The sequence below is a fragment of the Dromaius novaehollandiae genome, chromosome 4 (genome assembly GCF_036370855.1).
Source record: "Dromaius novaehollandiae isolate bDroNov1 chromosome 4, bDroNov1.hap1, whole genome shotgun sequence".
Taxonomy (NCBI): domain Eukaryota; kingdom Metazoa; phylum Chordata; class Aves; order Casuariiformes; family Dromaiidae; genus Dromaius; species Dromaius novaehollandiae.
In genome coordinates this window covers 48906155-48931230 of record NC_088101.1, presented here as the reverse complement: position 1 = coordinate 48931230, position 25076 = coordinate 48906155, and the positions used below count along the sequence as shown (strand labels likewise).

At 36.8% G+C, this 25076-nt stretch overlaps 1 protein-coding gene across 1 annotated transcript in view; it reads left to right on the top strand.

Annotated features, from left to right (window-relative positions):
- The window catches only part of GPM6A (glycoprotein M6A), a 133577-nt gene that overhangs the window by 9142 nt on the left and 99359 nt on the right, over window positions 1-25076 (top strand). The gene's annotated exons all lie outside the window — the stretch shown is intronic.

Sequence of the window (25076 nt, the reverse complement as noted above, 5' to 3'; positions counted from 1 at the left end):
GTTTCCCACTGGATCTTCTCTGACTGTATTAGGCTACATGCAATAATAAGTATCTGGCATAATTTTGAATTAAGTCAAAAGTTTTTAGAGAAATACAATGGGAAGAGCCTGTGGTATTTCATTGCAGCTCTCAAGTGAGACATGTTGTGACAAGTTTGGCCATAGCTAAGAATTTAGGCCTGCATATTTTTATCTAGGAGAGAAAGCAGTAGCTCCCGAACTTCTGGGGTCATGTGATGGTTGATATGTCAGAGCATAGATGAAGAAGCCTGTCAAGCCTGGGATCTCAGGCCTATGGTCCGATGGCGCAGGGCTCTGATCCTTACCTCTCCAAAACATGAAAGCCAGTGCATACCTCCTACCATCATCTGCCTCCATCTGTCCAAATCATTTGCTCCCCATCTCTTCTACACACCTTGCCTCAACAAGCGTCTACCTTCAGTCTTCTGCTCCAATGAACAACAGGTTCCCAACAGTATCTTGAGTGCTTTGGGATTTCTTAATATTTACATGTTACAACCAGCATGCAGAAGTTAGTGTTGTGGTGACAATCTGTACTGTGTGGTGGGGAAGACATTGTACAAGCTGCTGTAGGTGAATCCTCCAAGTCTGAAGTCACTGAAGACTGTGAAGAAATTTGCCCTGTCACTGGTTCTGTTATTCCTGTTTTGTGAGTAAATAAAGTCTTAAGTCTTCAAGACTGTTCTTTAACATTTCACATTAGTAAATATTTACAGCTTTGAGTGGTTTTCTTTCCAATGTCTCTTGAAAAAAAAATTGGCCAGACTCTGGACCTGGTGGTATCTAAAGCCTAAAGGAAGAAATTGCAGAGAATCTTTTTATTAGGTTATAGAAGTTATACTTACCTAATCTGGGATATAACAAGGAAAACACAGTGATTTTTTTTCTAATTTCTTTTAAATATTATACAACTGTTTTAACAAGCAAAATATCCTACAAATGGGAAACATTCAGTCATATGAGGTGGGTTCATCTACAGGTGTATTTGTTGGCTCTTATCCAGTAGCCATGTCACAGTGTATTTAGACATGAAAAAATTAATGTTGTATTTTTGTACTTTTTTTTTCATAAAATGACAGGAAGCTGTATACTACATACCTTCCTAATGTTTCTGGCTAACTGAGTTCCATAATTTTTCTCATTCTCCACATGGAGACACACGTTCTCGTTTTATGTAGTATATATTAAAGGTGTCAAAAGGAATTTATTTTCTTTCCTTATGTAGACAGACGCCAAAATTTTATGATTTCCTTGTATCATCTCTATTCCCAAGACCAATGCTTTAGTAAAAAGGTGATGCCTGTATGTGTGTATACCTGTGTATTGCCATGCCCCATTCTGGTTAATAAATAGAAACATTGACCTTAGTGACATTATTCCAGATTTAAGTCCTGGTGGAGCTGAAAGGAGATCAAGAATGTGATTTTTATATAGGAGTGAGACGCTAGTCCCAATATATATTCTGTGTATTTTGCTAGACAGCACTGCAGTGCATAGCTGCCTTGCTGTTTAACAGGTATGTGTGTGTTGCTGGTGTTCACAAAAGAATGTATTTGGGGAAGGGAGCTAGGTATTATCATCTGGTGGCTATAGCCACTAATCTTCTGCTCCCCTGTTAGTCCAATGCACGTGGTCTAAGGGGATATGGTGACAGCTGACAAAGTTGCAGTATGGTGTGTAAAGATGTTCTTTTCTCAGGTGCTTTGCTTAATTTGAGTATTGTAAGCATTTGTTTTATATCCATGCAGTGTATATTTAGATGATAGGGAGGACATTAATTGACCTGCAGTGTTGCAAGTCAGTAATTTTAGTCAAAGGGTAGTTTTATAAGCACCTAAACAATTCAGAAGTTTATAGGAACATATACACAGCACTGAGTCTCAAGTGATCGGGAGTTACTTTGTGTGTTAGAGACCTAACTTCTCCTGAAGGACAGCAGGACGTAAACCATTAAATTGCTTCTAAAAATGTTGTACAGCATCTCTAAACAGAGAAATAGGTAGCTGCTAAGTTATATATACTTATCTGAATAAATGAACTCCATGTTAGAATGATATGGAAACTAAAGAATGTTTTTGAAAAAGTATCTTTTTGAAATCAGGACATATATTTACATATTGAAGTAGAAAGCAGGTACCAGGTTTTATTCAATTTGAAACAAAAACAGGATAGGATTTCAAAGTTTTTGAATACTGAGTCTTGAATATTAGGAATCACTTATTAGGAATCAAATTCCCAGTGCTTCTAGCTGCAGGTTGAAAGACTGGCTACTGTTTCCAAGATACCGTTCTATTTTGATGAAATTGTATTGAAAGTAAAATAGAGAAGGTAAAAATAAACAAATAAAAAATGATACCACAAAGACTGGTAAGACTCCAGTGTTTCAGGTTTTACTGGTTGTCTCCTGGGTCTTTTGGTGGAATCTGAGTCATAAGTTTCGACCTATAAAGCGCAAGTGGCCTGAGAAGATGTGAGAATTTTTGGAACACTTTGAATTTTATGACATTGTAGGCATGCTGCCAAAGACGTCTGTATGTAGCTTACTGGTAGAGCCCTATCTGAATTATTTTTATATGCTGTTGTGGTTTGTAATTAGGCTTTGGTTGTACTACCTGGAACTGCAAATTGCGAGGTGTTATTATACAAGCAGAATTAGCTACACGGTTCAAGTAAAACAAAACATAGCATCTACTGTCCACTGCAAAATACAGGAGAATTAAAGAAGTCATTAGAGAGCCACATGGAGGCAGACAGAGGCAGGCATACTCTTGATCTTACTTGACGGAGTGTGTGTGGGTCACCTACCTGACTGTAAAATCATTTGGTTGGGGATCACATTCTCTGTTAGTAAGTGGCAATGGATAAGTTAAAGTTGTCTTAACCTTCCTGGTAAATTCATCTTTGCCTTTTGCTAAGTAAATGTTATATTGTGCCTTTGTGTCATATGTATAAAGTGATTTACATTCAGCAACTGCTTGCTCCGTACTGGAATGTTTATTCTGTGACCATTACGCTGAAGGTTATAACTGCATGAAGGTTATAACTGGTTCATGGGGCAACTTGGTGGCTTAATCTGGTCTTTGGGATGCTTACATTTCACATGCTCCCTTTTCAGTGGGGGGAATGGGGAACAGCTATTTGAACAGAAGGTGCTGCTGCCATCCTGACTTCTATACCCTACCCAAGTAACAATGCTAAATAGGACAGGTAGCTGCTGCAGAAGAAAGGGGATGCAATAGCTGCTACCGGGCATAGTGAGACCAAATACAGCCTCTCTGGCTGTTGGACTGGTATGTTGTGAAAAATCTTAATGGAGCAAATATCCCTGAACACAGTGGGGTTTTTTTTGTTTGTTTTTTGTTTTAACTGATAACGGTGATAGTAAATCAATAACGTTTTTAGTTCTGGAATTCTTCATATGGCAAAAAATAACTGTGAAACTTTTAAAGGGTGGTGTTTTTAAGAAAGGTTGTATACTAATAAAGAGCATGTAGTTCAATTTATGGAGGTAGTAGGCTTCAAAGCTATTGTAAATAATGACTCAATAGGCATAACTGAGGATGAAAGTAAATGTTTGAATTTGCTGTGAGAAGGGAACCACTGACTACTGGCCAGTGTGTTGTTCATAAAAGTATTCAATTATATTATCGAATGTTATATTATTGATTTTTAAACTGAGTAGCTTTAGCGTGAAATGCTTCCCACTACATGTTTTTCCTTTATTCATGACTTGTTGATAAACCACTACTGTACAGAAAAAGATCCTAGGCTCTGCTGCACAAATACAGTGATTTACTTTCTTGTGGAACAGAGCGTGTTGTTTGGATTTATAACATACTTTTCCTATTTGTTGCTGGTGCTTCAATATAGCAGTACAATTGACTTTATTTCAGGGATTTTCACAGCCTTCTCATTCCTTATTGAGAGGTTGACTGCTACCTCAGAGCAGCCAGTAATTCTAACCTTTTTCATATACACGTTTAACATTATAAATAAGCACATGCGTGCTTCTCCCCAGCTCTTCCTCTCAATAGGGTGCAGTTCCTCATACACATCTACAAATGCCATTTATGGTCTTCTTTCACATCTGTGCTCTAAACATAATAGAGAAAAATCTGACAGTTAAATTACAGTTACACTAAAACCACTGCATTTGATCACACAAATGTGATTCTCGTTCTTATGCAGTACTCCTGATTTACCCGGTTGTTAATATCTATATGTTCCCATCTCTTTTGTCTGTAGATTGCATTGTCGCTTGGTCCCAACCTGTTAGTAGGGTTCCAAGGTATTGCATCAGCAGTACTAAGCAACAAACATTTTGAGAAACGTTTTTGCCTAAATCCTCATTTTATTTGGAGGTATTGTGTAATATACCTGGAATAGTAACACATCCAAGATGCTAGGATGAAATCAGTGTACATATAAAAGCTCTTGGCAGCATGTTTGTACTATGAGTTTAATTTCATTAGAATCCCATGTTAATAAAATTCTGATAATATATATTCATTTAACACATTTTACAATTCTCGGAAGAACTGTGTTTAGTGTTTGAACGACTTCTTACTTTCTTCACTAAGTAGGCATCCTAAAAGACAGTGGACCAACCTCCTGAGATCTTTATGCTATTCAAAGGCATTTTATCACCATATAACTGAATTAGATTGTTGAACTAGACAGCATTCTGTTTTCCAAGTGTTCCTTTATCACTAGATTGAGACAAAACATTGATAAAACATTGATAACACTGGTAAAACATTTCTTCTCTTCAGTCTTGGCTTTACGGGCTGCGTAACACTTGCCCTTTGCTTGAAAATTCATAGTCCTAATAAGTATTAAGGACCACCTTTATTCATACTGCCCACCACTGTCGTAGGCATGAGTAGAATTTGCTTGTAAATTCACATATTGCTCTTGATTTTAGTGTAATTTAATGTCTCTGAAATTATAGACCTGCATAACCTCAAAATCTTGAAAACCAGTGACCAAGGTGCTCTGATCCTGCAACAATTTAGGAGTACATGTTTGATGTCCTTCATGTCTCATTGGTTTTATACAGATTATTCACAAATGCAAAACTAAAGCATACTCATAGTCTTCGTAAGATTAGGACCTAAGATTGGTGCAGAGTAACTTACATATAGCTGTCAGGAAGATCTGTGACAGGGCATGATGATGCTATAAATAACAATCAAATAGGGTCTGAGAGGAGACTGGAATGAAGCTTAAATGAAGTTTGTTTATTGAGGGTTTTTTGTTTGTTTTGTTTGCATGGTACTACAGTACATTAATATCATGCTTCAGGGCCTCCCTTGGCTGTCTGCAGGATCCAAGAAGTTGCTTTTCTTTTTCTCTCACCTCTTAATTTTCATTGAGGGTTTTTGTTTGGTTGGTTGGTTTTTCCTTTAGGTTATTAGAGGTTGGCATCACTCTCAAGCAAGGCAAACAGGCTAATTTGGGGTCAGGGTAAACTGGTGTCTTAGTGGTAATGAAGTATTTTGCTGGTGTGTCTGGTTCACATGCTTAGGCCAAGCAGATCATCAAATCTGTTATGCAGATGGAATTTTCGCCAAGGCATGGTCTGCTTTCCAAGAAAACATCTGAGAGTTTCATTTCATAAAGTCTCTGCTAGTGGAAGGACCTCTAACACTGGCGTTATCCTACTTGCTCTCCTCATGTAATGAATCATGGGTGAGATTTTTGGTCTTTTAATGTAGATCTGATGCAACGTGCTGGTTAGTGGCCTGTGCTTTGTGGGGAAGAGTGGAATAGATCTTTGAATCCTTTTGAACTGAATGCCTATTAGATGTTTGTCTGTGATTACAAGGTACTGGACTCTGACAAGGGTGAGCCCGTCCAATCCTGTGTCTAATATGAACAGAAAACAGATATTGCTTCGGAGATTTTTGCCATATTAACTGTACCATTTGAATCTTAATGGGAAAAAGAATACAGTTTTAGCTATGTGTAGGGTTGGCAGGAACAACTTCTAGTTTTATAACACCATTCAGATAAAATTAATCAAAAAAGATGCTTATTACTGTGGCTAACCAAAAGGTTTAGCAGAGCCTGTGGTACAGAGCCATGCCCTTTGCATGTGGTGCAAAGGTCAAAAAATGAAAAGTAAAATAGATTAGTTTCAGCTGTTCACCAGCATATGGAGGTTACAATTTCTCAAAGATGTTATTGTTCAAAATTATTCTAGGTTTATGAACAGTGTTCACTAGTGAAAACACTGGAATAATTATAGCCTAGCAGTGAGTAGGCCTGTTAGGTCAGCTTGTGTTTTTGCTAATGGTTCAGACTAGATATTGTTTTTCCCCTCCCCATCTGGCGCAGTGGTTAAATATTTAAGACACAGGGAAAACTGTTGTGGACAGTAGGGGTCTTCTATTGGCTTTACGGAGGTGTTTGGATATAGGGGGTTTTGCTGACTTTTTTCTTTTTTTTTTCTTTAACTGCTACACATGGTCCATGTCATCTATATTGCCTATGCTTCCAACACATATCCTTCCATTATTACCTGTCATATCCTTTTCTAGAAGACGAAAACACATTTTATTATATATTTATTGTCATCCCTTCTAATTTTTTGGGTCAGCTCAAGTACCTATATCTTTCTTGAATGTGATAGAAATACACAAATCTGAAGATTTTAAAGAATCGGTAGCTATCTGTGGTTGTATTTTGTGAATATTATATACAGAGCTTAAATGTACCCTTCTCTCCAGAGAGTGCAGTTATGTGCCCACATCTAGGGAGTTATCTTCCAATGCATGCTTTTTCCTAGTTGTCTTTCTTGACTTATTTCTCATATGGGCTTATTTTTATTATTATCTTTTAATGTAGACTCAGCTAGATTTGATGTAGCTGCTCCAGTTGCTAAATCTGATATTCTCTGGGATCTCAATTTTCTCTTTTGGTTGTCCTTGCCCTCATAATTCCTGATCTTTTTTGAGTGCATACAAACTCTTTAACCCAAGCTGGAAAGATGGCATATCTACTACTAGAGGCTTGAGTCTTGCTGCTTGGGGATCACTGATCCATAATTATTCCTCTATTCTAATATCCTGCCAAGCCAATAGACTTCAATGTTGCTGTAGAATGTGATGATTTTATTTCTACAGGGATAATTTTACTAGGCTCTTTGTAGTCCTTTAGGGACAATGAATTACACGATGGCCCGGATGTAACATGCAATACAAGAGTAGCAGTCATAAAACTCAATTATTGCAGTCATCCTTACTGTCCTTAAAATCTGTTGTGTTTTATTTCATAATAACCTCAATGTGATAAAATGTATAATTTAAAGTCTTCCCCACAGAAATGTGATGAGTAATAATTTGGCTATTGATAGTAATGGCAATAATGCTGCAGAGCTTTTTCAGGTAGGTATGATCATAAATTCTGTAATAAATTAAGCTAGTAAGCAGAAAAATATAGAATGTTTGCGTAGAATGAATGTAATGAAACAAACCTGCTCTTTTTAAGTGGGAAAGTATGTTAGAAGCCTCCATGTGTCAATAAGTTTGTTTAATATTGTCAGAATATTAATGAACTTTCTTTTTTTTTTGCATTTTAATGACATTATGTAGAAAGAGGGCAATTATTTGCATTTGTTTTATGCAACTGCTTTGACTGTTTGTTTTTATTTTTTGTCCCTTATGAATCACTTTCTGAAATCATTTGATGTTTTTCTTTTGTTAAGAAAAACTGAGGAAACACTAGTGTCTTTTCTAAGTGTCTCTATGGTTGTTGGAATAGAACAGCAGTTGCTCTGTCAGTGTCAGTGTTTATTTTAATCTCTGAATTAATTTTCTTAGGTTGCTAGGCAATTTTACTTCATAGTTTTAATGGAAAAATGACTAATTCGGGGTGCACTTATTTCAGAATCTGCAATCGTTTCCTTCAAAACTGACATATTTAGAAAGTAAATTTCTCTATGGTAAAATGAGAGACAAATACTAATGTCAGTGTACAATTTTATGGGTATAGCTAACAAAATGACCAAATTTATTGTATCTAGTCCTATATTTGTTTTACATTCCAACAAGCCATTGTAAATCTAAGGTATTCAGGAAAGACAGAATTGTTTTTTATATAGGTGGAGTGAATAAATATCCGCCCCCATGTCTGACACTTTGGAAATTTCCAAGGGCAGCTCATGGAGGTGGTTACATCGTATTTATTCTGAGCTGGTGCCAGTTTGAGCCCTTCTGTATCCATAATGGAAAAGACTTAACAAGTGCTTAAATATCTCAGTTATTCAACCTGCAGATACTTTCAGCAGGTCATGCTTATTACTTAGCAGGGCAGGGAAGTAGATAAATAGGTATTAATATTCAAAGTAGTGATAACTATATTAAAGAAAACCTAACATTCTGCAGTTCCATAGCTGTTTTTCATAGGAGAAAACAAGATGCTTTGTGACAGTCTCTTTAAATTTTAAAATATTATTTTCTGCTATTTCAATCCTATTCTTATTGAAGGACAAACATAAAGGAGCAATAACTTTAAAAGTTCATGGCTTCCTCAGTATCAAGATAGTTCAGAAGAAATGAATGCATACCTGACAGTAACAAAATAAATAAGGCCTATGTTTTTGCACTATCATCTTGTGAAATACTGTTTTTTGGCTAGTTATCTTAATTCCACATTATATTTATTTGCTGATGAACTGCACAGCTTGGAAATGAGTGAAAACTATCCTACTTACATGTAGGAGCAGAAAATGCTAATAGTGTCTTCTAGTAGGCTCTGTACTTCTGACAATGGTTCCAGGTTTACCAGCTCAATTCCCTTAGCTCAGTGCTTCATTCTGGATGCTTACGTGTCCTTTATTTTCTTTCTCCATAGTTTACAGTAATTCTGTCTTCTGGATAGTGACCACCTTTCTGGTAGAGTTAGTGTACTGAGGACCACATCTGATTAGATTTATCTGAATGATTTATTACTGCTAAGTGATTTGAATCTATTTTTGTCCAATCCACAAAGACATTGTATAGCACTGAGGCAGAGAAAACTGTGAATGCCATAGATTTTAATTTTGTATCAAGTATGCAATTTTTGTAGTATCTGTTAATACAACTAGCCTCTGGCAAAATGTTCCAACTGTTGTCTTACAAGTTTAATTTGAGCTGCAACTGATGTTAGTTAGGCAACAACAGAATTCAATTTTAGAACTTCCCAATGGGATTTGAATGAAAACAAACTTCAAAGATCATGCAGTTGTAAGGATTATCAAGATCTTTCAAAAGGATACTGTCAAAGAAAGGATAGGTCATTTAACTGTATTCTTCATAGAACAAGGTGTTTTTTTTCAGCAGGTCATTACATATGAGATAATAAGGTGGGTAGATAGCCAGAATGTTTGCAATTCTAACGATATTATACAATGATTTTTTTTTAAGGGTCATTTGTATTAGATATGTATTAGATATTGGGGAGCCCTTCTTATTTTTTTAGATGAGAGGTGGCATATACAGCGAAAATTCACAAGATTATATTGACATTAGTGAGTTTTTCCAGCTCATCTTCATCTGTTTTGCAACTTAAAGCAGTACTGAGATGACAGTCTCCCATTTGTGAAAATGGGTTATGAATCTCATGCAGCAGAAGTGTAAAATGTTAATAATGTGAATGAAAGCAAACTTGTAGGACAGATGAGATAAATTTGTTAATGAACACAGGCTGTATCACTTACTTGATAAGCCGGTTCTAATAACAGCTGTTTTATTGTGATATTTAACAAAATACAAGCAGCAAAAAACCAAATCAAAACAAAAATCCCATCACAGACATTCCATAGGTAGTTCCAGTTGTCTCCAGCTTCAGTAGATACAAACATGATCCATTTTCTGATGTTTGTCCAAAGTCACTTTCAGTTACAAATAATTAAAAAAGGAAAAGGATCACATCAGTAATTTCCATCATGCTTAATAAACTGATGAATGACATTATTATGATATAGTGAAAGTATCAAGAGTCATGTTCTTGGCTTTCAAAAGTATATTCTTCTTCCAGCCAGTAATTCATAAATTATTCTTTTTGAAATACAGTTTTGTTAAAGTTATTAGAGTATGATTTAAGATCCTGGATTGAGGTAGAAAAGATATGAAATTGAGTATTTGTATCTTTTATGTCTTTCAATTTGACCTACAGAAATTGCCACAAAATTGTTTATGTGCCTTTGAAAGTCTTATTCTAACTCACTATGTCTTAGTTCCTCATCTGTCAAAAACCATATAAGATATAACTTCTCATTTCTTCCACTCATTCTGTGACTTGTCTATTGCTTTAGTAGGTCAGAGTCTACATCTAGACAATGGAAATCTCATCTCAGCTGAGGCCTCTAGATATTACTGTAATTCAAAAAAATAAAGTATGCAAGGGATTACCTAGTGATTTGTAAAAAATTGCAGCAGGTTTTAATTAAATGTTCTTCTAATGTTCTCAAATGGATGGAATAAAGGATTACTGAAGTATCTTGTCTGAACTGTCCTACTTTAGAATTTCTAACCAAATAGTTTATTTAAATGAACAAAACTAAGGGAGTTGCAATCATTATGCATATGGCATCTGTGTTGTTAAAACGAAGAGTGATAGACCTTCAGTTTTTAGCAGTGACATAATCTAAGACAGAGTGCTGTGATATACATATGGTAGATGTCTGTTCAGTATATAAAAGAAATGAACAGTTTGGAAAGTTGTAACCTCAGCCCCTTCCAATAGTACTGGATTTCTTAGCAGTTATAGATATGTTATATGAAAAGTCCAGGACGGTTTTGATTCTACTAGGAATTGGTTTTTTATTCATTTTTCAGAAGTAGTACACAGAAGTGATGAATGACTTTCCAAGTTGGCTCATGTTTACTTGCTTGTTTGTTTAAAATGATCTATCTTCAGATGAATGGCTATTCTACTTTAGAAAGGTAATCACAACCTTTTCATCTACTGAACTGGTGAAAAAGATTGTTAGGTCTTTGGCAGCTGAAAACATTGACAACACATGACGGAACGTAACCACAAATACGAAGAAAATTTCAGACTGAAGTATGGAAGGAGATCAGCAGACCTAATTCATAGAAATATCCTTAAAAGATGGTTTCATAGAGGTATCCACTTTCTTTGAATACATTTGGTATACTACCTACACAAGGAAAGGCACTGATCATCTTCCCCAGTGATACATGGGATGAGTGTCCCATCATGTTGCAGTGCCAACAGTCTTTACACAGAACTCTGAGCTCAACATCTAATTTATCTTAATGGAAAAAGTACACTGGCTTGAGCTCTGCACAGCTGTAGCAAGATTTATTTCTGCTACTTAAGCTATCTTGTTTAAAGATAATTTATAGATCTTTCTAACACTGCTGTCTGCTGACCAGGTGTACGCTTAGATTAATTGTTGAACTAGGCAGCCCTCTGCGTATGATGACCATCACTTCATTTAAAGTCTGAAGTTCTGCTAAGTAGCAGCCCCTGAAGTCCTGTGATACACTCTTGGAAACTGTGTTTTAAAAGCAAATTTGTAGCCTTCAGGACTTCAGAGAAAAAGTTATTCTTAAAGTTACATATTGGATACATATTCTGTCAATAGGATAAAGGTTATCTGGAAGCTGTGAATGTGCTGGTGGCTCTGCCAGCATGCATATGCCTATCCCCATTTTCATTTGGGTATTTCCAAATAACTTGCAATATTATTTTTTCTTTTTCTATGGCAAGTAAGTGTAGCCCTCAGGCTTTGGTATTTTAGTTTTAGGATCAAAGCACATGATGGATGTAGTCTTTGCAGCTACATGCTCAATAGCAATGAACAGCAGTTCTGCCCTCCTTGGGGTCTGATTGCATACAACAAATGTCAAGATTAGAATGACTGAAAACAATGGCAAACTATTATCAGCTTTGCTGCCCATGAAATTAGAAAGAAATTCTGTGATTACAAATAAAATAGATGAAATGTAATACATAAAGGTCTCTGAAGTTAGACTCTCTAGTATGTGGGCTGAAGAAAAGAGAATGGAACTTTACCTTCAATATCCAACAGCTGAGTGTTTTAAGGGCCAGGTAAGCTCGCCAGAGATTGTTAATGACAGTGCTAAGAAGCGAGTCCACTAATGCACTTATGCATGTACCAAATCCCTGAAGGAACATGGTTTTCAGGTTGTGTATGTGTCTTGTCAAAGCTATTTGTTTACTTACGCTATCAAGAAGAAAAAGTGTTTGTTAAAAGTTTGCCTCTGTGAGGAAAAAAAAAAGCTCTGTGGCTTTGTTTCTGAGGCTAACCATCAACTCTCGTAGAGAGATTCAGTGGGAAGTGACTGCTCCAGCCCTTCAGTGAAAGAATCAGTACCTCTCTCTTACTGCTGTATTCTGAAGACTGAAAGTTTTCTTCGTTTAGGAATTGTTTTTATTCAGACCATTGTTTTATTCAGACCATATTCAGACCTTTCATGACAGGCAGAAAAGTAAAAAATAAAAAGCTGAATGGGTGAGTTTTTATTATAACCAAATATCTGTATGTAGACTAGCCATAATGTATTAGTGCATTTGGCACTGCTAGTAGTGATTATCCATATGCTGATCCAGACACTTTCAGGATGAGCTCTTTGAATTAGTACCCTGGTGACTGTAGAAGGATAAGGCCTGTTTAAATCCTGTATGTGACTAGAAAATATTAAGAAGTTGCTGTGACTCAAAGGTAGATTACCAAAAGCCAGCATAAAGGTTTTATTGATGTGAATTTGGAGTGGTTCATTGCTCACAAGTAGCAAAACCCTGTGTAAATTATCTGATATAAATGCCGAAAAAAGTTATTTCAGTAGTGAAGTGATATTCATCAATGAGCTATGTTATATATGTCACATATATTATGCAAGCAGAAATACTGACATTTTGAGGGAACTTTCTCTCTGTTGGCATTGTTTTCCTGCAAAGCGAGCTTTAGCTCTGCAAAGGCAGCTTTTTATGCAATACATTCTTTTTGCAATATATTCTGCATTTTAGAGTAATACAAGTATAGTAGAATATAATATAAACATTTCCTTAAAATGACCAAAAGAGAATTTTTATACACACAAATTATAATATCTTTTAAAGGTCAGTATTCTGAAATATTGTTCAGCTAAGTACTTGATTCTGCTAGAAGTGTGAGGGGATGATGGGGGCAGGGAAGGAAGGAAGAAAGAGGATATCTCCTATTTCAAAATATTTCCAATTTTTAATTTTTTTTCAAGCAAATAGAATTGGAAGGAAAGCTTGTATGATCTTTTTACAAACTTTATACAAACATAAACTTGCATTTAGGAATTCAAATATTTTTGGGAAGAGATTATTTTCTGTAAAAATCTGTCTAATCTTATGGCTGTTTTTAATGAATGCTGAAAGTTTTATTCTTTTATATTCTGTTTGATTTTCCATATGAAGTATCCTTTACATTGTGACACGCATATGGAAAATGGCAATCTCTCCATAAGTAAATACTGCCATTCCTGAGAGACTGATATATTGTTGGAAGAGGCAGTAAATATATGGCAGATTGATTTAGTCATGAAAACGCATCAATGCTTTTTTTGAATCTTGAGTGGAAGCAGATGAACTAGTAAAAAGTCCTCAGAAGATGAATGTAATGTAAAGGGCCTGCAATCTCACCTAGATATATTTAATGAGTAGGGGGTCATTGTCATTTTATTATGTGTTCACTCATTTCTCAACAAATAATTTACAGAATATATTTTTATGAAATAAAATTCTCTTCACTGTAGCAAAGCAAAGCAGGGGGACATCTCCTCCCCGCTGCTGTACTTAATTTCCTTGGGTGGGTTAGAGGAAGCTAGAGTCTCCATTCATAAAAGTTACCATGTTTTACAAGGCTGTGGCACAGGTGTAATGCAGCTGTGTTTTAACCTACCTGTTGCTGCGCTCTGGAGGCAGACTCTTTTTAGAGGGTCACAACTTCACATGCTCACTGAATACCATAGCTAAAGACAGGCTGTTTAGGGTTGAGGTGCCCTAGGAGTAGGCTAGCTGAAATTCCTAATGAATAGTCTGGAGATTAGAGAGAGCGCAACTAATGAGGATATGCAAGGGAAAGGATAGAAAGTGGGGACAGAGAAAGGCTGTACATGGTGTGAGGCAACAGGAGTTAGAGTTTAACTGGGACATGAGGAAGCCTCTGCTGAAGAAAGACAGAAAGAGTAGCTGCTAATAAAGATCCTGGAAGGTTTTCTTGTCTGCTCTGAGAGAAATAGCAGGCAAAAAATTTATTTTTTGTCTTAATTTCCCATTGTTTTGGAGTGTTGGGGATTTCACCATTTTGTCAGACCTTACTCATCTCTGTCAACACGGAGAAATTGTAGTTTTATGGACCAAAGTAGTACTTAAAAGTGAAAGACTAGGAAGAAGTGAAACAGAAGTCTTTTCTTTCTTTGTGGAGGCTGTGCAACTTTCAGCAATGAGCCTAGACAGAAAGTTGTACTCTTCTGCGGTAGGTTTCTCATTCACTGAGTCCATCACTCCCTCTCCCTTTCCAGCAGGGACCGCATTGACTGCTGTGGCTTATTTCACCTTAAGCTCATTGTCATCTCTGAACAATTTTAAGTAACATGTTTATTATATGCCATGGCCTGGATTTCTGTGTTTACTCAACATTTTTTAAAGGAAACATTGTTCTGCATCACACTGGTGGTGATAATTCCTTGGTGATGTACCTCTTGAGTTCAGGGCTATAGTACATGTTGGGTTGTACATGCTGTGCAATAACTGCTGTAATTCATTTTCTGAAAAACTATACTATAGTTGCCAGAAAAGCTGGAAAGGTTTGCAGAACAGATTGGGTTTTCTAAATTCTGAGGGACAAACTAGGTCCTATAAATCATGATGAACACAGCTTCAAGCAATTATTTGGGGAGAAAATGCATTTTGTAGAATATTTGCCTTTGTTGTGAAACAAGGATTAGACCGTTGTTTCAGAGTCATGATATCAAGCAAAGCAGTAAGACTGCATTTCCTAGCATCGTGGGTAGAGCAGAGGCGAATGCTGGTATTCCTCATCGAGTGAAATTACAAGGGAAGAAAATGGAAAGTGACTGCAGCTTTCCCATGCTGCACTGTTGTCCAGAGCCACACAGATCTTGGGGTGAACTAGTCTTGAGAGGATAAACGATTGCCGTTATTCATTGCCACTTGAGAACAGAAGAACGAAGGAGTGAATAGGACTTTCATCATGAAGGATTTCTGAGCACAGTTGCGGTACATAAGGTGGCTGCTGCCTGGAGTTGTATGCCGTGTCTCCTTATATTATTGAAAGTTCTAAGGACTAGCAATAGGATATTTTATGTAATGTTACATGTAGATATCAGCTTTTTTTATTTAGAGGAAAAAATCTGAACGTTCATAACTGTAGAGGAGAGCTTGAAAATGTGAAGTGGATGCGCTCTGAAGGCACAGGAACCAGAAAACAAGCAAAAGAATGGAAGCTCCATTCTCAGAAAGATAAAAAAATCTTTTTGTTTTACTTGTTTAGCATCAATTTGGGGGGCCCTGTATATGGTGGCCTGATTTTCCAATATTTATGGTTTGTGATAATTAATGTAGCTTTACATAGTTAATTAGCTTAGAGTAGCAGGGTCAGGGCTTGTGACCCATTATAGTTGCTGCTTGGGTCACAGAGCTGTCCTTAAGCTGTTCTTTATACAGAGTCACGGACTTTCTGGCTCCTAAAGCAGGTGTTAAGAAGACTATTCAGAGCATGTACTCGGAGGCTCTGTGTCTAGGGGAAAATGCAGTGGGTGGATAGATATTGTATAACATTGGGTCATTGTATCTGTTGAATGAAGGCCTTCTGTGCTTGCAGCAGCTGGATAGTGAAGTACCTCTGAAGGATTTGAGATTATCAAGGTTGTGTGATGTTAAATGGATGAATGAGGGTGTGGGTAGCTGCTGGAGTTTCCAGTTGCCAGCAAATAAGGTAACTGGATGATTTAGAAATGTTTAGTATAGAAGGGAAATCGTTAGAATGTGAGGGCATTCATCTTTTATTCTGTGTCTACTGCATATGATATGATATCCACATGATATTTTTCTCCTGCCATTTGCTGTGGGAGCAAGAAACTGAGAGAAGAAAACTAGAATCACTCCAGCAGCCGTTTCTGTAGCAGTTGTGCTGAATCTGTACAAAGCTGTGTTGGGGGTGGCATTGGCACTGAGACTTTAGCCAAAGAGGAAGCCTTGAGGAGTTTAGCATTTCCCCCAGGCAACAACGAAAGGGAGACAGAAAATGCTATGTCTGCTTTTAGCTGAAGAGTTCCCATGAACTCTTGGCCCTGTACCACTAGTTACCTTGCAGTGGTGTGTAGGATGTGTGCATTAATTTTTTAAAAAACATTCCTTTGCTTTGAGCAGTAACTCTTAAGTATAGCTCAATGACAAAGCTGTTTTTTGGTGATATTATGCATTGCCAAAAGCTGAGTGCAGCATGTGTAATCAATCATAAAATGTTCCTCTAGTACAAAAAAGTGAATTATCTTATTTTTACTGCCCTCAGCCTTTGGCTTTAGGAAATGCAGCACAGTGTCAGGAAACATTTGTTACTGTTGAAAGTGTTTTGCCTCTGTTTCTCATGGAGCTAGGAGGCACTGGCCTGGGAACTTGCTGCGAGTTTTCCCAGAGCTGCTAACTAGGAAGAGAGGCCAGACTTAGGGAGTTTTTTCCCTCCTCTACACAACAATGAAAGCAGACAGAAGAATCTGGTTTTCCTTTCCAGATGTGGTTTAAGAAGTGGGGGAAAAGCTGATATTTATTTGGAAAGCTCCATTTCCACTGAGGTAAAAATTTTGAAATGCTGGGAGTACCTGAAGGAGCCATTCTCTAGCCATTCCTTCTCTCACAGTAATTCTCATTTAGGGATGTGCGGAGGACAAACCTAGGCACCTGCTTTTAGTCACTGGCACGTGGTCTTGGGGGGAAAAAAAATTGAAGCTTCACACGTCCTGCGATTACAAATGGCAGACTGGGTTGTGCAAATTCTCACTGAATTGACAAGAACTGCAAATCATGGTGAGCATTTTATAAAGCAGCAGATATGCCTTCTGTATCTCAGGGCCATCAGGCTTTGAGGATGGTGCAATCAGTTCAGGATAATCCTTCCAGTGTCATATTTCATTGGGATGCAGCTCTGTAGGAGAAGCTGTGCTCTGCCCCCAGCTGACATGGGCTGGACTCCTGAGAGCATGAGCTGCACAAACAGCAAATGTGCCACAAATGCACATGTGCCACAAGTTCGATGGAGCAAGTCTGAGGGGTTTTTGGGAATGCTTCAAAGAGTACATCTCTTACATTAAGTCCATCCCATTGCAATATCAAGTCCCTCTTGTAAAGCTTAAATGAGCTCCTAAAGTCGTTCAAAGAAAAGCTTGCTAGATTCCCCACCCCTAAGGGCAAATTAATGTATTTTCCTTTAACTTCACTCTTTGGAATAGCAGGAGGTTTTTGGCTGAAACTTTAAAGACTTCTGCCTAAAGGGGCAGCCTCCATGGACAATTTCATCCTAAATAATTGATTTACTAAAATGAGTAAACAAAGCCAGTGTTTTACCATGGAAAATATTGCCATAATGTCCCTAAGTTGGAGAGAAGCTGAATGTAAGGAAGAAGGAAAAGAATGGAAATTGCAAAGCAAGTGGCTAAGTGTGTTATCTGTATTACAGGTGTGTAATCTCTATAAAGAACTATAGAATGTGGGTTGGATAAAATATATATTGTGGGAGGTATTAGTAATATATATGATTTATAAAACATTTTAACAATTTTCAGACATTTTGAAGAGCAAAAGATAGAAAATAATGTGCTGTGTAGGGAAGATTATAAACAAAAATGACTCACCTGAGAGAAAGAAAGGAGAGCCCATGTCTGTCTTTTGCATGACACAGTAGCATGGACCTAGGGAGTGTTCTGGACAGATGAGAATTGGGATTTAATTAAAAAAAAAAAAACAAAAAACCCAGAGGAAGGCCTGAGTGCTCAGCAGTGAGAGATGAAAGGGATATGTGCATGGGAAAGGTTGGATGGAAGTGAACCACATACAGTCCTTTCACCATCTCCATAAACTATCTGAACTGTTAGACAACATTGCGGGAATATTAAATATAAGCCAGAATTGCATTTTTATCTCTTATTGATACTAATTTTTCTAGAATAAAGCTTTCACCTCTAAGTTTGTGTGATCTTGGGCAAGCATAAGGAACTTTTTTTTTTTTCCCCAAACAAAGTTCAAAAGGGTGTTATATGGACACTTCAGGTGCCTGCAAGCAAGATGAAGTCTGGGAATCTCTGAAATTTCAGAATGTTGCTTCTAGTTCATAAGGGTCAATCTAAAGAATGGTTTGAAGATGTGGAGAGATACCTACTCTCAGGTGTTTATTAGTACCCTTCTAGCTGAGGCAGCGTAGTGGACAAACGGTCCATGTCTCTTGATAACATCCTATTGCTGCAGTCTGACTAATATGGTTCATACAACTAGTACATACATACAAAATATTAGGAATAAACAGATAAACAAACCCTCAATGGTTTAAAAAATAGCTTGTCGTACAGATACTGCAGCAGGCTGCAGCTATTTTTTGCTCTCTGCATGGTTCCTCAGATAATTCTATTTGGTAGCTGGTGACACATGCTTTTAAAAAAAATTTGTTGACTCTTGTTTAAAGCGACAGGGTAATACTGTTAGGAAACCAAAGTGTATAGGTAAATATTTATTAAGTATATATTTTTGCATCTGGTAATATGCCATTGTGCATATTTAGTTCTCTTGATAGTTGCCAGTGTCTTCAAGTGAATTATTTAAATTGGAATAATCTATTTGCAGAGAATGCAAAGAACAGAAGGAAACTGGGAAATAAAGGAAGGGAGCATTAAAGCTTGAAAATATCTGTAATAAAGCCGTGTAACTAACCTGCATTTAGTAAATTTTAAAATATAAATTTAAGGTATAACTGCCTTGCAGTTTTTGATGGTTTCTTAATGATTCGTGCCTACGATGGCCAACTGTACAAACTCATTCTAAATTAACCCTTGCATTGTTATACTTTGGAATAACATTTGTATTTTTTAATTCTGCCCAGTTCTAACCAAGAATGCAATATACAAAAGATGTTTAATTCCCATTACTATTACAGCAATATTGACTCTAGTTTGTGAATGTAGATAAAAAATAAATACACAGATAATGAATGCAGATGATTACGGTAGAAATTTCTCGATAAAAGCAACAAATACATTGGCGGATTAGAAGGTATTACAGCTCACTCTGTTTATAGTGTTCTGGCCTTTCAAACTGACTAAGATTTTGTTCCAGACATCTCTGTAGTTCAGTCTCTGGGATTTAATCTCCGTAATGTGTTACACTCGCTATTGTCCCAGTGAATTTGTTGACAGACGGTAATTGGGTCAGTGCATTGAAATGCCTGCTGTAAGCCCCGAGTTCTGCCGCCCCGTTGGCAAGGCAACTGCAGTGGTCCACGAGGCATGCGCAGAGCCCGCGCCCGGCCTGCCGCTCCCAGACCCGAGCGGCAGGCAGGAAAAAGCCCTCGGATGCTGAAGTGCGCGGCGCATCCTAACAGTCTCTTCTTCCTTTCTTCTTCGTTTCTTTGTTTGTTTGCCTTGCAGTGATGTAAAAACAACAGGGGGGAAAAAAAGAGAGATGTGCACTTCCACAAATAAAAAGAGGCAATGCACAGCTATTGAGATTATGTATTGTGGCTCTCTTCTTGGTTGTGGTAATGGCGTATTATTTTAGTTTTGAGGGGGCTTTGAATAGATTATACATCAGCTGGATCCAGTTGTTTTAATGCATGACGAAAGAAAGATAAATATTTCATAACTGCTGTAGATCTTGTTCTGATTTGCCATTTTCTCCCCCTGCCCCCATACCTCCCTAAAGGCAAGAAAACAATGAAGTGCTGTATTTGATAAATCTATTAACAAGAATTCCAACATGGGTGAAATTATATGTATGTATGGGTCCATTTGATACTCTTCATTGGCTAGTTTTTGGAAGCCTGATATTACAGAGAAACTAATTAAATGGAAGAGAGAAATGCCTCATATAACAACACAAAAAAGGGGCTAAAATCAGTAGACAGTCAGTTCCAGTGTCCATTGTGTGCTTTTAACTTTTCTGTTTCCTTAAGTTCTTTAAAACAAGCAATTTGGAGATAGTTTTGCCTAGAGGCATATCAGATGCTAATGAGCAAAAAGAGTACTTCTTTTTTCCCCAAGCTAAACACATTCTGCAGGTTCTTTGTTTTTTTTACCATCTGAGATAGTTTGTGGCAAATCAATTGATTTATGTAACTCATCTGTTCTGCAGTCACCAAATTTCTTAAGATTCTTTTATTTCATTTCAAGAGGTCTGATTTTAATGGCCAGGTTTTTTTTTTTCATAGGAGAGATCACGGCCTCAGTGTCTTAAAAATCTTTTGCAAAGTTAGAGTCTCTAAGTGATGGGAAAGGAAGTGCTGGAGTTTGATTTAGTCTGCATAGTCTGAACTTTTCTGGTGTGAATGAATCTTTTAGAATACAGCTTGTCCTGTAGTATATGCTCAAGAAGGCATGATGGAGATGTTGGAAATGGTATTTCAAAGTAAAGCTGAAGTGAGTCATACAGCTGGGATTAAAGTCTCATCTTTAGTGTTCTCAGTCAGACATTCTTGCTCTTATTACAGAAGCTAAAACTACAGTTAAATAAAAATCACCTGACGATAGCCAGCTTTATTTAGGACCCCACAAGATGGACTGTACCTGTCTGCACATTTAACAACAGTGAAACTTAGTGCAAGCAAAGCTAAGTATGATAGTTACTTAGGTAAAATAGAATTGGAATACTGTGCCTACACAGAAATTTCAAACAAGGAGAGAAAAAAAGCCTTTATGTCGTTTAGAAAAAGAATTCTGTTTTGTCTCATCAATATATATAGAAGTGTGGAAGAAAGTCATGTGAAATTAGTTGGAGGCTTCAAAAATATAATTGGAAAAGGCTTCAACATTTCTATTTTAAAAAATCACAGGTATATCATTAATTGTTGTCAGACTATCTTGACCCAGTTTTGTTCTTATTTAAGCAGGTAGAAATTTAAGGAAAATGCTTTCATACCATTATGCTTATGAAATGTTTTCATACTGAAGATTCTGACCTCTGTAAGTTAGGAAACTTCACTTCAAAGTAAAGAAGATGGGAATTAGCAGAATTGGTTGTTGTTTTAGTAGCTTTTTTCAAATGGGTAGAAGTTTCCAAACTTCCACAAGAGAAAAATAAATTGCTAGCATTTTCCGTTTATCTGCTGGAGTTTAATAGTAATTAGCATTTATAGTATTGCTGTAATTTGAATCCTTTGGATAGAGACCCAAGTGGAAATTGCCATTTTATCTTTATTTTTTACTATAGGTTAGTTTAAACAAGGCTTTCAACATTCAAAGGATATCAGTGATAACTGAATTCATACCAGTTTTGTCAGAGTAGTCCAGACACAGAAGAGATTGATTTGAACATTCACAAGTTTATAGTAATAACTGTTAATCTAATTAAGTGATTTCTACAGTTGAAGCAGGAGCCTGAATGCTACCACTAAAGCACTTTGAAAAAGGACTGTGAAGGGAAAAGAAGGAATTTTATAATGGAATGGAGATTGAAATCTTTATCCTGGCCAAGTTAAGGCATCAGTGAAAGTCTTGCATCTATAGGAAACCAGGCTTCATTAGCTATACTGCTCCTAGGGCTACTTGTTCATTTGCTTGAGTCTAGTTACTGATAACTGGAAGGGATAGGATTAGACTATTATCTTGATGGGCACTGGTGAAATTGTCTATTTTTGTAGAATAAAAACTTTGAGCTGAGGGGAATAGCATGTTCTGTGGCTGCAAAGTTCTTTAAAAGGAAATGTAGGAGGGAGAAATTCCAAAAATTATTTTTCTTGTGGCAGCAGCTGCAGCAGGGGTTACAGGTGCAGCAGCTCCTTGCTCTCTTTTGCCATTCATGTTAATAAAAGGAGTTAGGCCTCCCTGCATCTTTCACATACGTCTCAGCTATTCCAAAAAAATAGGAAATCCAATTTCATAATGCTACACATCTGGACCTCATGTAGCATGCAAGTCTGTCACCTTCACAAATCGTGTGCTCCCATCCCCATCGGCTAATCAGTGGAATTATTTGTGCTGAAGAGTTAATTCACTTTGCAGGTAAACATTTCATGCTTGTTACCTGCAGATGTTTGAGAAGTATGATGAAAGAAATAACTACAATTTGGAACTCTGTTAAATAAAAAAAAGTCAAACTACTTGAGGATTTCAGAAGGCTTTTTTAAAGTGTTCAGAAGTATATAATAAGTAATGGCATGCTGGACAAATAAGAAGTAGGTAAGCTCCAATTCAAAATACTTGAAAACTGAGGATGGGCAAGATGTTTATAAAATTGTATTGTTTAATGAGGCTGGATGAACATTGAGTGGAGACCCAGTGCAGTGCTAGTTTATGCTCTGGATATATTTGTGGAAAAAGGAAAACAATGTGGAGCTAAACTGTTTTTGCCCTGAATAGTTTACATGAACCATCTTTTGAGTGGAAGAGTTTAAAACTTATTTGATTATTGTCCTATTAATAATAAAAAGTTACTTAAGGAAAAGGATAGAAGATTTTGATATTTTTAAATGTCATTACAGTTTCCAAAGTAGTCAAGCTGCCTTTTTTTAACCTTTCACTTTTGTTGCCTAGTAATTGCATTGGCAATTAAAAGCTTTTTTTAAAACAAAAAAGGAAACTAAAAGCAACCATACATAAGCATTTTAAAGGCCATCATAAATGGATTAGCTAGTCTATTTGTCCTTAATGGTCAAAAGAGTAGAGAAAATTCTTCTATTCATTTATTTGGGGTGTAACTTTGGAGGAACTCCATGGCATTTGAAAGAATTACCTATTCCTTGAGAAAATGGAAAGAGATCTTGTCTTAAAACTTTTCAGCTGTTCACTGCTATTTTTATGAAGGGATTACCTTTTTCTGTCCATATGGAAATTTTCAAATCCTTTTTAGTTTCTTTTAGTGGTGTTCTTCTACACCCACTTTTTCTTACATTCTCAACATTTCTTTTTCTACTGAGCAAAATAGCTAGACAAGCTGCTGTTCAGTTCAACCAGTGTAGTCCTGTGATTTGAACTCTTTTGTCCTTGTGGCTAAGGGCCTAGTGCTGCTTTTACTGAAATTAGTGGTAAAACTACATAGACTTCACTGCTGCATAGTCAGACCTTAAATTGACCGCCTCTGCTGTGCTTAAATTTCTTCAGGTCCATAAAGAAATGCATCATACTGTAAATAAACTCTGCCATAAGCACAGTCATTCTCAGGAGTGCTGCGGATTTGTAGAGGCTGTGCTTAAGGAGTTTATTTTCAAGTGGATGCACAAGACAGTGGAGGACATATGGCAAAGTCTAAAATCTCCCATCCTCTCTCACTTTTATTTCCTGTTGGTATCATTGCTGCTTTCAACTTGTGTGTGTTGCAAGTTTTCCAAAATGAACTTCTAATTGTCAGAAGACCTGGGAAATTGATTTTGTACACCTTTGCGATTGTCCCTTCCTCCTTTAGACAGCATATTTACAGATAACTAGCTTCTAGCATGATGTATGTTAAATACTCATTCATTTCTGCTTTGACAGATGGACAGCAGTGGGCATCCATAAAGTTGGTGCCAACTCCCAATCAGCAAGGTGTGTTAAGGATAAGGATATTTTTGAGAGATTAAGGAAAAATAACTTTCTACCTCACCCAAAAAACCCAGCCCGAACCAAGTGCACCTAAAAATCCTAAGACTTTGATTTTGACAAGCAGTTTACTGCAAAGTTAAATAATATGACATATTAGTTTTTCATAAAAACCAGAAATGTATTTTCCAAATCAAACTATTTCAATTAAATAGTTTACCTGTAAGTCAAGATGAATTGTGTGCTTTTCTTCTTGACCTCATTGTCATATCTTTCAAATAGCCTATTAGAAGTGAAAGGTAACATGCAGGGTTATTTAAACTACTAAAGACAAGATGTGAGTAAGATCTTTCTGTCATACTCCCTGAGATCTGGAAAGGTAGGACTTCTCCTTACAGAGTATTTTCCAATTATATTTAGTTTCATTGGTGGTTTTGAAAGTGCAGGATGATAAGACTTCCACTGCATTCTTGAGGGGATAGCTCCATAGCCTAATGGATTTGAACATTGCAGGGACTACTTAAATTTTTCTTTATTTTAAGATATTATTGAAGTTAATGGAATACTATTAAAGAATCTCTCCCCGCATTTCCTATTTGCATAGTAGATAGAAAGTTACTGGAACATATTCCATAGTTGTCTGTTACTTTAAGGTTTCCTTGGAAACTCAAAGAGCCAACCTTTCATTTCTCTTCTGTAGCAGGACAGAATAAAAGCTGAAGCATATGAAAGGAATGAGAAGAAAAGCAGTTGTTCTTACTGTGATGTCTCTCCAATATTTTTTTGGAGTGGAGATGTTTGGACCTGACCATAGATGCATCAGAGTTCATATGCAGAAAAAATATGATTGCATTTACTCCATTTTTACATGTATGCAGCCTTAAACCACAAATAAAAATCACCTGTAAATTTGAATATTTTCTGCCACAAGATACTTAACAGTCATTCTCAGTGGTTTGTGTCAAGTATTTAAGCTGTGGACTTCAAGAGAGGCTAATGTTAAAGTATATGTAAGTTTTATAATAAATACAAACTATCTCTAGTCTTTGCAAAAGACAGATGTGGGAATGCAAACTGTCTAATACCAATAAGCAGAGTCAAAAGCATCTCATCGGCTTCGGATGTGAACTGGGGGGAGGCTGCCTGGGTTTTGCAAGCTGACAGCAGTAGTTTTGTGTTGGTTACCATAGATGGTAGTGGTACGTCTTCAAGCTCCCGGCCTAAATTTCTGAGCTGACCATATAAAAGTTAGAAATGACGTAACATAAGGCCACAGGATCCAGGCGTCCCCAGGTATCTTTACAATGATTC